The sequence below is a fragment of the Macaca nemestrina genome, unplaced genomic scaffold (genome assembly GCF_043159975.1).
Source record: "Macaca nemestrina isolate mMacNem1 unplaced genomic scaffold, mMacNem.hap1 Scaffold_46, whole genome shotgun sequence".
In the NCBI taxonomy this organism is placed as follows: domain Eukaryota; kingdom Metazoa; phylum Chordata; class Mammalia; order Primates; family Cercopithecidae; genus Macaca; species Macaca nemestrina.
This window is the reverse complement of record NW_027257675.1, coordinates 331,328-344,763: the sequence shown is the minus strand read 5'-3', so window position 1 is coordinate 344,763 and position 13,436 is coordinate 331,328. Positions and strand designations below refer to the sequence as shown.

The following is a 13,436-nucleotide window of genomic DNA, read 5'->3' as shown; positions in this document are numbered from 1 at the left end:
GTAACTATATAAAGTCAATATATTTTATTTTGTACTAAGAAAACATAATTTTACTTATCTCCATTGAAAATGCCTAGAAACAATGACCAATCCCATACTAATGACTAATGATCAATCCCATAGCAATGACTAGTGACTAATCCCACAGTAACCCTCACCCAATTGTAATCTTGAACTACCATTTCCCAGTAAAAGGAATCTGGACTCCTTTAGGAAATGGCTGCTTATATGTATGGAGTGAAAGGAAAAATAAAAAAGACATAATGACCCTGAAACATCTTGTCATACCAGACAGCAACACTGACTAATAAGGGTCAAGTAAAAAATGGTTAGGAATGAATTTTAAAGAGGCCCCCACTGGCCAAAAGTGTAATAATTTGAACTTGGTTAAAGATGAAAATTTACTGAAAGATATTAAACATATTTAAATCCATACTACTGTTTCCATGTTGGATAGAATAATTTACTGCAAAAAAAATAGCTCCCTCCCACCACAAATGTAATTTCTAACAAAAGATGAAATACAAAAAATCATCTGTTTGGGCCGGGTGCGGTGTGGATCACGCCTGTAATCCCAGCACTTTGGGAGGCCGAGCTGGGTGGATCACAAGGTCAGGAGATTGAGACCATCCTAGCTGACATGGTGAAAACCCGTTTCTACTAAAAATACAAAAAATTAGCCGGGCATGGTGGCAGGTGCCTGTAGTCCCAGCTACTTGGGAGGCTGAGGCATGAGAATAATGTTAACCTGGGAGGCAGAACTTGCAGTGAGCCGAGATCATACCACTGCACTCCAGCCTGGGCAATGGAGTGAGACTCCATCTTCAAAAAATAAAAAAGTAAAAATAAAATAAAATAAAAAAAGAGGAAGTAACAGAAAATTCTATCTACTTGCTATAGGGAAGTAATAAAATAAGCACACTGCAGCACTCTTTGAAACAAGGGCATAAACAAAAACTAAATATTGCTGTAGAAGATAGACTTGATTCTGAATTATCTATTCCCCAAACATAAAATGGAGAAAATAATTGATAAACAAATGCAAATTCTACAAGTACAACAGACAATAGTAAATACAATACTGCTTAGATTTTTTTTTTTTCTTTAGTGAGGTTGTATTAAAAATTAGGGATGAAAAATGTTTTGGTCTGGAAAATAAACTCTTCTATAATGATCTGATATTTTCACTTGAAATATGATTTATATTTAAGAGAAATTATACACACAAACACAAAACACAGAAACACTTATCTTTTTTATTATTATTATACTTTATGTTCTAGAGTACACGTGCACAATGTGCAGGTTTGTTACATATGTATACACGTGCCATGTTGGTGTGCTGCACCCATTAACTAGTCATTTACATTAGGTATATCTCCTAATGCTATCCCTCCCTCCTCCCCCCATCCCACAACAGGCCCTGGTGTGGGATGTTCCCCTTCCTGTGTCCATGTGTTCTCATTATTCAATTCCCACCTGTGATAGGAGAAACACTTATCTTTAACATGAAGCAAAATTCTTTGTTTTTATCCCTGTAAATCTGTATCTTCGTTAGGTGATACAAATTCTATACTTCTGTGGTATGCATGGTTTCTTATGGGGTGGAGGTTTATAATAATTATAGTTATCAAATACAGCTTGTGTCAAGTGCTATTTACACATCCTTTTATTTAACCCTCTCGACAACTCTGGGGCAGGAATTATTATTGCCCCCATTTTAAAGTCGAGGAACTGAGGAACAAGGATGTTAAGAACTTGCCCAAAGTTCTACAAAGAGCAGTGATAGAACGGGAGTCTAATCAGTTTTTCACTATTACACTATATTACCTAGATGAAATTTACCAAAGTTCATTCAGAAAACAAATAGAACACACAAGATGATACAGGAAAATTACAAAAGAAGCTGACCATGGAGGAGTTCCCTCTTCCCTTCTGGAGAGAGTCTCTAGGAGTATGTAGTAACTCTTCATGATCTATGGACATTTGACTGGTATTTCCACTAGACGGAATATCACATCCTACTCCATGAAAAAGGAGAAAGTGACAGGAACTTCTATCTGCCTGCTAGAAAAAAAGAAATAAATAAGCTTTACTGAAGCACTGACCACCAAGAGGAATAAAAACTTGTTTGACTTGTCTTCCTGTTTGAGACTCTCCTAGAAAACCTCTCCTCTCAGTCTCTATGCCCCACCTTGAAGGAGATTCACTAGAAACCCATTAGAACAATTAATGTTTACTTAATGTCTTTAAAATTTCTTTCAGTTTCCCATCCATTCTCTAAATCATCAGAAACAGTAGATTCTACAAATATAAATTAAGCCTAACATAAATATAAGTAAAACATGAACGTAAATCTATTGTGTGAAAACTATGATTCAATCTCGATGACAAAGATTTTTTTTTCTATAAGATTTTATCCTGTGCCATGTTGGGATAACTAGAAATTAACTCTTGAGATTAAGTTATTCTGGACCAGTAATTAACCCTGGTATATACACCCAGTATGTCACAAGAGTGACTGTGCTGACCAGGGCACTAGGAATTCATTAGTGGATTCCTCATACTCATATTCTGGAGATTACACCATAGGCAAGGGCATGAAAGTCTGAAGTCTAGTCTCTTTCTGTATCTTTGGAATAATGCCAAATTTTGCTACATTAACACATCAAATAGGCCAGATGTGAATAAAACCACTTCACCATTAGTCTATTTCTAAACAGAGACAATTTATTAACCACAAGCAGTATAATAACAAAAAGGATATGAGTTTCATACATTTAAGGTTTTTCACAGCTATGCCGCTAGTACCAGATAAAAACTCATTGAATCAGGCACTCCCAAAACTAGGCCATAAGAGAATCCCTAAATTGATTAACTATAGAAACTATTTGTTAAAAAAAAATTTAAGGTTCTTCTCTATCCTCCACAACCTATGTTTCAATAGTTCAGAATCTCAAAAATTTCACTCCACCCCAACGAAGAAGTCTCCTGATATTTTCAAGAGGTGAAACCCTTATTGGAGGAATAGAAATAAATCTAGATTGAGGACCCTCAACATTTTCCCTTTTCCTTCTTGATAGATAATTCTCTGGACTAGTCTAGCCATGACATCTAGGCCTTTACAATTTCTCAGAGCTATGATTCTAGAAATGGACAAAAACTCATTAAATCAAGTACTCCTAAATCTATGCCATAACAGAATTCTTCATTATAGAAGCTACATGTTAAATCAAATTCAATGGATGAATTATGTCTTCTGTATGAACTTGAGAGTAAAGATGGAACATGCTCCTCAAGCTACTTTGGATATAGCAGTCCCCACTTTTCCTAGGCCTGCCCCACAGAGACCTATTTAACTCAACTAGAACTAGAATTCATCAACAGTGTGGTTTTAAGGCCACAGCCTCTGAATAACTTTTAAAATGTTGATTTGCCAGCCATTGTCCTCTGCACATATGTATCCTTTTGAGAACCTTGGGAGAAAGGAGAAGCTGAAATAGAAACTAATTTAGCTAGAAAACACTTTTTAATCTCTCCCCGTTACCATTCCAAATATTCTTCCATTTTTTAAAGATGTCATTTTGCTTACCTTATTTTTAAGAAGAAATTTATTCCTGCAGATCAAAATTTCCCGCAACCACTTGAGAATTTCTGTGCTACTAAGCGTTTGATGACTAGTTAATTTCTTGCAGATGTAAAAAAGCATTTGTGAGCTGCAGCAACACAAAGTTCATTGTTACTAGCATCATCAATAACCGAATGCAGATATAATCAGACATAATAATGACATTCTACCATAATGAATACAAGTTGAGAGAAGCTTAGTTTCCCTGTAGAGTTTTAGTGAAATAGTTATCAAAGTGTTGACAGCATTATAATCAAAGGAAATAAGTCTATAGGTTATAGAAAAAAAGCAAGTATTTATAAGCCCCCTATGTTTCATTAAACACCCAGTGTATCCATGTGTCTCATCCTTGCAGTTGACATAAGAAACAACAAACCACATGCACAGCAGAGACTGCCTATAAACCTAGTGCTCCACAGTGGGGTCTGCAAGCTGCCATCCACAGGCCAAATCCAGCCTATCACTTGCTATTGTAAATATAAAGTTTTAGTTAAACACAGCCACACCTGTTCATTCACATATTGTCTATGGCCACTTTCATGCTCCAAAGGCAGAACTGAATGGTTATGACAGAAACTGTATGACCCACAGAGCCTAACATATTTACTATCTGGCTTTTTAGAGAAAAGTTACCTGATCCCCACTCTAGAGCTGCACTGTCTAACATGGTAGCCACTAGCCAGCCACACACGGCTATTGAGCACTTTAAGTGTGGCTTGTTCAAATCGAGATGTGCCGTAAGGCTAAAAGACACACCAAAGTTCGGAAGACTTTATGGAAAAAAAGAATGAAATACATCATTAATAACTTTTATATTGATTACATGTTAAAATTATAGATAATATACACCCGGTTAAATAAAACATTGATACAATTAATTTTACCTGCATCTCTTTACTCTTTAATGTAGTAACTGGAAAACTTTAAATAACATACGGGATTCTCATTATATTAGTAGTGGAGAGCGCTGCTCTAGAGTAAGGTTTAATTCAGCTGCCAAGTAACTGAGCACACCCATTCCTATAAGATAATGGCAAACTTGAGGTTTACACATTTACATTTTCCTCAGCGTGGTGACTTCATGCTTATTAAAATGTAATGATTTATATAATTGAGGAAGTAGACCACAAAATTCTGTATATATTTTTGTCTTCTAAGCAGGTGTCCATGATTAATTCATTCATCAAAAGCATTGGTATTACAGAATATTTAAGAAAGATCATAGTTTTAAAAACTGAAAAAACTATTGTTACAAAATTTTGTAATTTGAGGTGACCTTAGCACCTCAACCCACCAGGCCACATACAGCTCACACGATGGGGCCCAGGCCCAACTTACCAGGTGTATGTAAAGGTCTAGGGGAGGGGACACTGGAGTTCTGTGGGGTCTGTGCCGTTTCTGTGTGCTGGGAAGGCTGCCGTGCGGGGCTGGGCAGGAAGCTATGCGAGACGGGGCAGGGCTGGAGCTGCAGCCAAGTGGGAGAAACACGGGAGCCAGGCCTACGCAGGGCATCCACAAAACTCACTCTGCAACAAACCACAGTGGTGACCACTCCCCATCCTGTTTCCCATGCCAGCCGGGCAGGGACCTCACCCAAAACAAGGGGTGGGGAAACTGGCAAGAGAAGCACCCCGAGCACAGGCTCAGTGTGGGCCAAGAGCACACACAGCTGGCGTCCTGCTTCTGGAAGGTGATGGGATGCCAGCGAGACTGCAGGGTGGACACTTCCTTCAGCTAGAAGCCTTACGAGCATACCAGATGGGTCTGTACCAGCTGAAAACACCGGCTGTTCCATGGCTGCTCACTTTCCAAATACCAAGAAATGGAAAGAAAAGGGAAGTTCGGCCAGGCACAGTGGCTCCTGCTTGGAGTCCCAGCACTGTGGGAAGCCGAGGCAGGTGGATCAGTTGAGGTCTGGAGTTAAAGACTAGCCTGGCCTGTCTCTACTAAAAATACAAAGAAAAATTAGCTGGGCATAGTGGCACATACCTGCAGTCCCAGCTACTCGGGAGGCTAAGGCAGGAGAATTGCTTGAGCCCGGGGAGGTGGATGTTGCAGTGAGCCGCGATCACACCACTACACTCCAGCCTGGGTGACAGAACAAGACTCTGTGTCAAATTTAGAAAGAAAAGTAAAGAAAAGGAAGAGAAAAGGGAAAAGTAAGTTCTAGACTGGGCATGATGGATCATGCCTGTAATCTCAGCACTTTGGGAGGCCAAGGTGGTAAGCTCTCTTAAGGCCAGGAGTTCGAGACCTACCTGGAAAACATGGTGAAACCCTGTCTCTACTAAAATATAAAAATTAGCCGGTCATGGTGGTGGGTGCCTGTAATCCCAGCTCCTTGGGAGGCTGAGGCAAAAGAATCACTTGGACCCAGTAGGCAGGGGTTGCAGTGAGCCAAGATCATGCCACTGCACTCCAGCCTAGGCAACAGAGTGAGACTCTGTATCAACAACAACAACAACAACAACAACAAAAGGATGGAAAAGAACAGTTCTCACTTTCCTGCTGGGTTCCACTGGCTGGGCAGTTACTATGTACCACCTCCAGGCTGGGTCTCAACACATGCCACGTCCTTCCTCTGCATAAGAGGACAAGGGAGCCCTCGCCCCGCCAGCAGGCCTGAGGACATGCGGAGACACACAGGGAGGTGTGGCAGACAGGCTCCAATCTCGTCACACAAGGTGGTCAGCCTTTCACAGTTGTAAGTGAACATGAGTTCCATGGTGTGTTTCACACAAGACTCCATCTAAGTAAGAAGGTGACAGCTGGGTGTGGTGGCTCACATCTGTAATCCTAGTACTCTGGGAGGCTGAGGAGGGTGGATCACTGAGGTCAGGAGTTCGAGACCCCTGAGAAACATGGTGAAACCCCATCTCTACTATACTTTTACTGATAAAGCAGGCAATGAACATACCGTGAAGAAATCCTGAGCTCTTAATTAAAATGAACACAGAGTTATATCTAAATCATTTGCTACAATGATCTAAAACCACTTTATTTACATTTTAGTATTAATCAGAGAGCAAAAACTCCTATGTTACCTTTATTTTCAGAACTGGAGCCAGGGTTGCTATGTGGCGCAGGCAACGTTTTCATAACCCCATGATACTATGTTTGCCCCCAAGTAAACAGGAGGGAGATCCAGGGCCCCCTTCCAAAAGCAATAGCCTAGGGGAGAGAAGGTAAATCAAAGACACTGAGATGATTCATTTTAGCAAGAAGTGTACCTGCCACCCCAAAGAGCAGAAACCACAATCTTAAAACTAAGATGTACAACATATATATATTTTTGAGACAGAGTCTTGCTCTTTCGCCCATGCTGGAGTCCAGTGGCACGAACTTGGCTCACTGTAACCTCTACCTCCCAGGTTCAAGTGATTCTCTTGCCTCAGCCTCCCGAGTAGCTGGGACTACAGGCGTGTGCCACCATGTCCGGCTGGTTTTTTTTTTTTAAGGGGAGACGGGTTTTTGCTGTGTTAGCCAGGATGGTCTTGATCTCCTGACCTCATGATCCACCCACCTCGGCCTCCCAAAGTGCTGGGATTGCAAGCATGAGCCACCGCACCTGGCCTAAGATGTATAATATTTTATATGAATATTATTCACAAAAGATATTCACAATATTTTAAATAAAAAATTACAAAGCTGTTTTTCTTAAAATGCTACAATAAAATTATATTTGTGTGTAAAATGTATCTATTGTATGCGTACATTTGTGTGTGTGTGTGAGGGAGAGAGGGTTATGAATTAGGAAGCATATGTACCAAAACATTAGTAGTAGTTATCTTTGGGTAATGAGATTACGAATGATTTCCACTTTCTTTTCTATACTTTATCAATCATCATCTCAAAATTTACAATCAGAATTCATTATAAGCTATTGCATTTTTATTTATTTATTTTATGAGACAAGGTCTCACTCTGTCACACAGGCTGGAGAGTGCAGTGGCACGATCTCAACTCACTGCAACCTCGGCCTCCTAGTGTGAAGCAATCCTCCCATCTGAGCCTCCTGAGTAGCTGAGACCAATCAAAGTTAAGTTTTCTTCAGTTTAAAATAACTTGTTATAATTATGTTGTTTAGCCTCATGGTAACCAGAAAACAAAATCGATAACAGACACCTTAAAAATTAAAAGCAAGGAATTAAAACACACTGCCAGAAAAAATTACCTCACTACAAATAAAGACAGGAAGGAATGGAAGGAGGAAAGAAAAGAAAGGAAGAAAGAAAGAGAGAGATCAGAGAGAAGAGAAAGAGGAAGGGAGAAAGAACAAAAGAAAAAAGAGAGAGTAGCAAAACAACCAGAAAACAAGTAAAAAATGGCAGTAGTGTGTTTTTACCTGTTAGTAATAGCCTTGAATATAAATGAATTAAATTCTCTAAGACTGAGGGGCTGAATGGATTAAAAAATAAGACCCAATTATACACTACCTACAAGAAACTCAGTTCACCCGTAAAGACATAAATAATATATAGACTGAAAGTGAAGGGATGATACAAGATATCCCATACCAATGGAAACAGAAAAAGCAGGAGTAGCTCTACTTACATAAAACAGACTTTCAGTCAAAAAAGGAAAAAAAATGAAGATAATCATATAGTCAGAAAGAAGTAAACAGCAGCATAACAATTATAAGTGCATATGCAACCAGCACTCAAGCACTAAACACAGAAGCAAGTATCAACAAACCTTACAAGACAGATGGACTGCAATACAGTAATAGAATACCTCAATGCTCCACTATAACCAACACCCCACTATCATCAATGGACAGATCCTCCAGACAACAAAACATCATCAGTTAAACTGTACTCTATTCCAAATGGACCTAATATTTACACAGCTCTCCACTCCACAACTGCACAATGCACATTCCACTGAGTAGCACATGGATTATTCTCCAAGACAGACTATGTGTTAGGCCAAAAAACAAGTCACAACACATTTTTAACAACTGAAATCATATCAAGTATCTTTTCTGACCACAGTGAAATAGTACTAGAAATCAGTAACAGGAGGAACTTTAAAAACTGTACAAATATATGGAAATTAAAACACATGCTCATGAACAACCAATAAATAAATAAATAAATAAATAAATAAAATAATTAAAAATTTATTGAAACAAATAAGAATGGAAACAAAACATAAAAATTCCTGTGGGATGCAGCAAAGGCAGTTGTAAGAGGAAAAGTGCATAGCTATAAATGCCTACATCAGAAAAGTAGAAAGATCTCAAATAGTCAACCTGACAGTACACCTGAAGTAATGAGAAAAACAAGAAAAATGAAACGCTAAATTTAGTAGAAAAAATATCATGAAGATTAAAGAGGAAAATTTAAAAATAGAAACAAAAAATACAAACAATCAATGGAACAAAGAACTGGAATTTTTAAGAAAAAAAATCAAAACTGACAAGCTTTAACTAGACTAAGGAAAAGAAAAAGGAAACAAATAAAATCATAGCTGAAAAAGGAGACATTACAACTGATAACACAGAAATACGAAGGATGGTAAGAGATTATTAAAAACACCTATATAAAAACAAATTGAAAAATCTAGGTGAAATGAATAAATTTCTGGACACATAACAAATTCCCAAGATAGAATGATGAAGAAATAAAAAACCTGAACAGAACAATAATGAGTCATGCAATTAAATCAGTAATAAAAAGTCTTCCATCAAAGAAAAACACAATAATCATGGTTTTACTGCTGAATTCTACCAAACATGTTTAAAAGAGCTAATACCAATTTTACTCAAAATATTCCTCAAAAAAATGAAGAGGAATGAAGGCTTCAAAACTTGTTCTATGAGGACAGCATGACCCTGGTACAAAAACCAAACCAGGACACAACACAAAAAGAAAACCATAGGCAAATATCCCTGATGAACACAGACACAAAAAGTCCTCAACAAAATACTTGAAAATTGCATTTGACAACACATAAAAAGATGATCCGCCATGATCAAGTGGAATTCATTCCAGGAATATGAGGATGATTCAATAAACCCAAATAAATAAATGTGCAACATCACATTCAGTGAATCAATAACACACACCATATAATCACTTCAGTAAATGCTGAAAAAAAAAATCAACATTCCTTCGTGACAAAAACTGAACAACATGAGTATAGAAGGAACATATGTCAGTGCAATAAAGGCCATATATGACAAACCCACAGCTAACATCATAATCAATGGGGAAAAGTTAAAAGCGCTTCCTCTAAGATTTGGAACAAGTGTGGTTACTTTTACACCACTTTTATTCATCATAGTACTGAGTCTTAGGTAGAGCAATTAGATAGCAGAATGCAATGAAAGACACCCAAATTGGAAAAAAAGGAAATCAAACTGTCTTTGTTTGCAAGGGACATGATCATATGTAGAAAGAGAACCCTAAAGATTCCACAAAAAAACCTTCTAGAAATAATAAGTTTAGTCAAGTTGCAAGATACAATATCAACATATAAAAATGAGTAGCACACTCATGTACCAATAGTGAAATCCCTAAGAAAGAAATCATGAAATCTATTTCATTGCCGATAAAATGATATCTGGGATAAACGTAACCAAAAAGACAAAAGATCCACAATGAAAACTATAAAGCATAGATGAAAGATATTAAAGCAGACACAAGTAAATGAAAAGATATTCCATGTCCATGCACTAGAAGAATATTGTTGAAATATCTGTATCACCCAATGTGATGTACACAATCAATACAATCCATGTTAAATTACAAGACATTCTTCATACAGAAAAAAAATTCCTAAAATTCACATGGAAATGCAAAATACTTCAAATAGATCAAAGAATCTGGAATAAAAAGAAAAGCTAGAGTCATAACACAACCTGATTTCAAAATATATTACAAATCTATAGTAAGGTAGGTACTATCAAAACAGCATGGTATGATCTAAAAAGGGGGCGGGGGAGAGATAGAGAAACAAAGGCATGACAGACATAGACAAATGAAATAGAATAGGGAAATCAGAAATAAATTCACTCATTTACAGTCAACTCATTTTTAACAAAAACACCAAGAACACACATTCGGGAAGGACAATCTCTTCAATAAACTGTGCTAGGAAAACTCAACACCCACATGTACAAGAATACATCTAGGCTGTTATCTTAGCACATACAAAAGTCTACTCAAAATAAAAATTTAAATGTAGGACCTGAAACTATGAAACTACTAGAGAAGAAAACATAGGATAAATGCTTCATAAAATCGGTTAGGACAAGGAATTTTCTAATAGACATCAAAAGCACAAGCAACAAAAGCAAAGATGTATTTACATTAAACTTGTCAAAAGCACAAGCAACGAAAGCAAAGTTGTAATAACATTAAACTTAAAAGCTTCTGCAAAGCAGAGGAAGCAATCAGTAGAAGCAACAACCCAGAGAAAAGAAGAAGGTATTTGCAAACTATGCATCAGTCAAGGGGGTTAAGACACAAAATATATAAAGAACTCAAACTACTCAAAAGCAAAAATACAAATCATCTGATTTAAAAAAAAATTCTACCCCAAACCTTTGTCTCCCACCATTATTTCCCCACCTTCTTTTCCCGACTGCCTTTGGCCTCCTCCCTCTCGCCACTCTTTTTCTTCCTCCATCTACCCGAAAACTTTTTCCTTACCATTTTTTCCTCACCGTCATTTCGCACACCCTTCTCTACTCTCCCGTTCACCACCCTTTTCCCCATCCATCTACCCAAACACTCTCCTGACTGCTTTTTCCCACCGTCTTTTCCTCTTCTCCCTGGCCACCTTCGTTTTCCCTGTCCCACTCTCTTCACCCTCTTTTGCTCCTTCATCTAAGCAAATACATTTCCCCCATCTTTTCCCAAAGCCTTCTCCCCACTTCTGCTGCTTACCACCCTCTTTTCCCCTTTCATCTACCCCAAAACTGTTTTCCTCATCGTATTTCCCCCCGCTCCTCCTTGCCACCCTTTGCCTTCTTCAACTACCTAAAAACATTTCCCCACCGTCTTTTCGCAAAGCCTACTCCCCACTCCTGCTCACTTCCTTTTTCCCCTCCATATATCCCCCCAAATTTTCCCCACCATCTTTTCACAAAGTCTTCCCCCTTCCCACTCGTACTCCTTTGCCCTATCCTGCTTGCCACTCTTTTTTGCCCTCTATCTACCCCAAACTATTTTCCCCAACCCTCTTTCCCCGCTCCCTCTAGCCACCCTCTTTTCTGCTCCTCATCACCCTCTTTCCCCCCTCCATCTACCCAAACTCTTTTTACCCACCATCTTTTCTTTCTTCAGCGTCTGTCTTTTCTGCCCACTGTCTTTTCGTGAAATCTTGTTTTCCTCCCGCTGGCTAACCTCTTTTTCCTTCCCCCACTTGTTACCCTCTTTTCCCCCTCTATCTACCCAAAAACTTTTCTCCCCACTGTCTTTTCACAAAACCGTCTCTCCCTACTGCTCGCCCCCGTTTCCACCCACCACCACCGTCTTTCTTCCTCCCTTTTGCCATCCTCTTTTCTCTCTCCATCTACCCATAAACTTTTACCCACCGTCTTTCGGCAAAACCTTCCCTCCCTCCCGCTGCCCACGCTGTTTCCCCCAATCTATCCAAAAACTTTTTTCCCACCATCTTTTCCCCACGGTCTTTTTGCAACATTTTCTCCTGCTCGCTATCCTCTTTTCCCTTTAGCACTAACCACTCTCTTGACCCCCCTCCATCTATCGCAAAGCTATTTTCCTCCTCCTATTGCTCCAGCCGCGCTGCTGTCTCAGTTGCCACCACCACCAACAGCAGCGAATCGAGCTGCTATGCTCCAGCCTCCAGCAAACGACCGGTAATTACCCATTCCCGATCCTCTAAGCCAGGCAGGCACTAAGCAGCTCTACAGGAAAGTGTGGGAACCTGGAAGGGCCTCACTTCCCTTCAGCATCACGCATATACTGAGCTTATATACATGAGGATTCCTGGACGGCGTGTTCTGATTGGACATGAAAAAACCTCCAGGGTTACTCGGATTGGACTTTATTATCATGTTCTTATTGGGTGAGAGCAAGTCTTAAGACAACCAATCACAGCATGAAAATAAAGTCCAATCAGAGTAGGCCTGGAGGTTTTTCTTCCATCCAATCAGACCATGTAGTCCAGGAACTGCGTGTGGTGTAACATCAGTATATAAAGCATGCTGAGGTGGAGTCAGGTCATTAGAGGCTGTTCAGTGTCGGTGTTCAGACCTTGGTTTAGGGAACTAGGAGGAGCCAACGCTTCTGCGAATTGGAGCCGGCGCTGGGGTTGGTGGTGGCGACGGAGCGGTTGGAAGGCAGTCAGCAGCGGGAGCTTTTCCTGCCGGGCGGGAAGACGAGTAGAAGGGAGAGGCACTGACCGATGCTGGAGGCTACGCCCCCGCGGCTCGCCTGGCTGCGGTTTGTGGTGACTTCGGACATTGCAGCTCGGCCAGAGTGGTAGAAATGTCATGGGGTAGGTGAGTTATCCGGGGCTGCACTGTCCACTTCTGGGGGCAGGGGTTGGATGCCCTATTGGGGCTCACTGCCCGAGGCTGCATTGCCTGTGGCAGGGGATTGGTTGGGGGCACTCTGTGGGGTTGCATTGCTGGTGGTGGAGTGGGTTGGCTGGCTATCAGGGGCCACATTGCCCACGGTGTGGCGGAGGTGCTCGGGGGAGGTGAGTTGTGTACACTAAGGTGTACTGCCAGTGGCTGGGGACGGGTTGGGGCGCTGTTTTTTGCTGTACTGCCCACGACAGGGGGCGGGTCGGGTGGTTATCTGGAGATGCAATGTTGGCAGTGGGGGGTGGT

The 13,436-nt window shown here is 40.0% G+C and overlaps 1 long non-coding RNA gene across 2 annotated transcripts; it reads right to left on the bottom strand.

Moving 5' to 3' along the window:
• Positions 1 to 1,723: 1,723 nt before the first annotated feature.
• Positions 1,724 to 12,551, bottom strand: LOC139361387 (uncharacterized). Of its 2 annotated transcripts, none has more exons than XR_011618955.1 (6): positions 12,467 to 12,551; positions 6,673 to 6,799; positions 5,618 to 5,716; positions 4,513 to 4,648; positions 3,593 to 3,716; positions 1,724 to 2,067 (listed from the first exon to the last, which is right to left on the bottom strand). It is a non-coding gene; the product is annotated as an uncharacterized lncRNA (long non-coding RNA). The 2 variants fall into 2 exon arrangements; XR_011618954.1 differs by lacking the exon at positions 12,467 to 12,551 and adding an exon at positions 11,905 to 12,143.
• Positions 12,552 to 13,436: the final 885 nt, after the last annotated feature.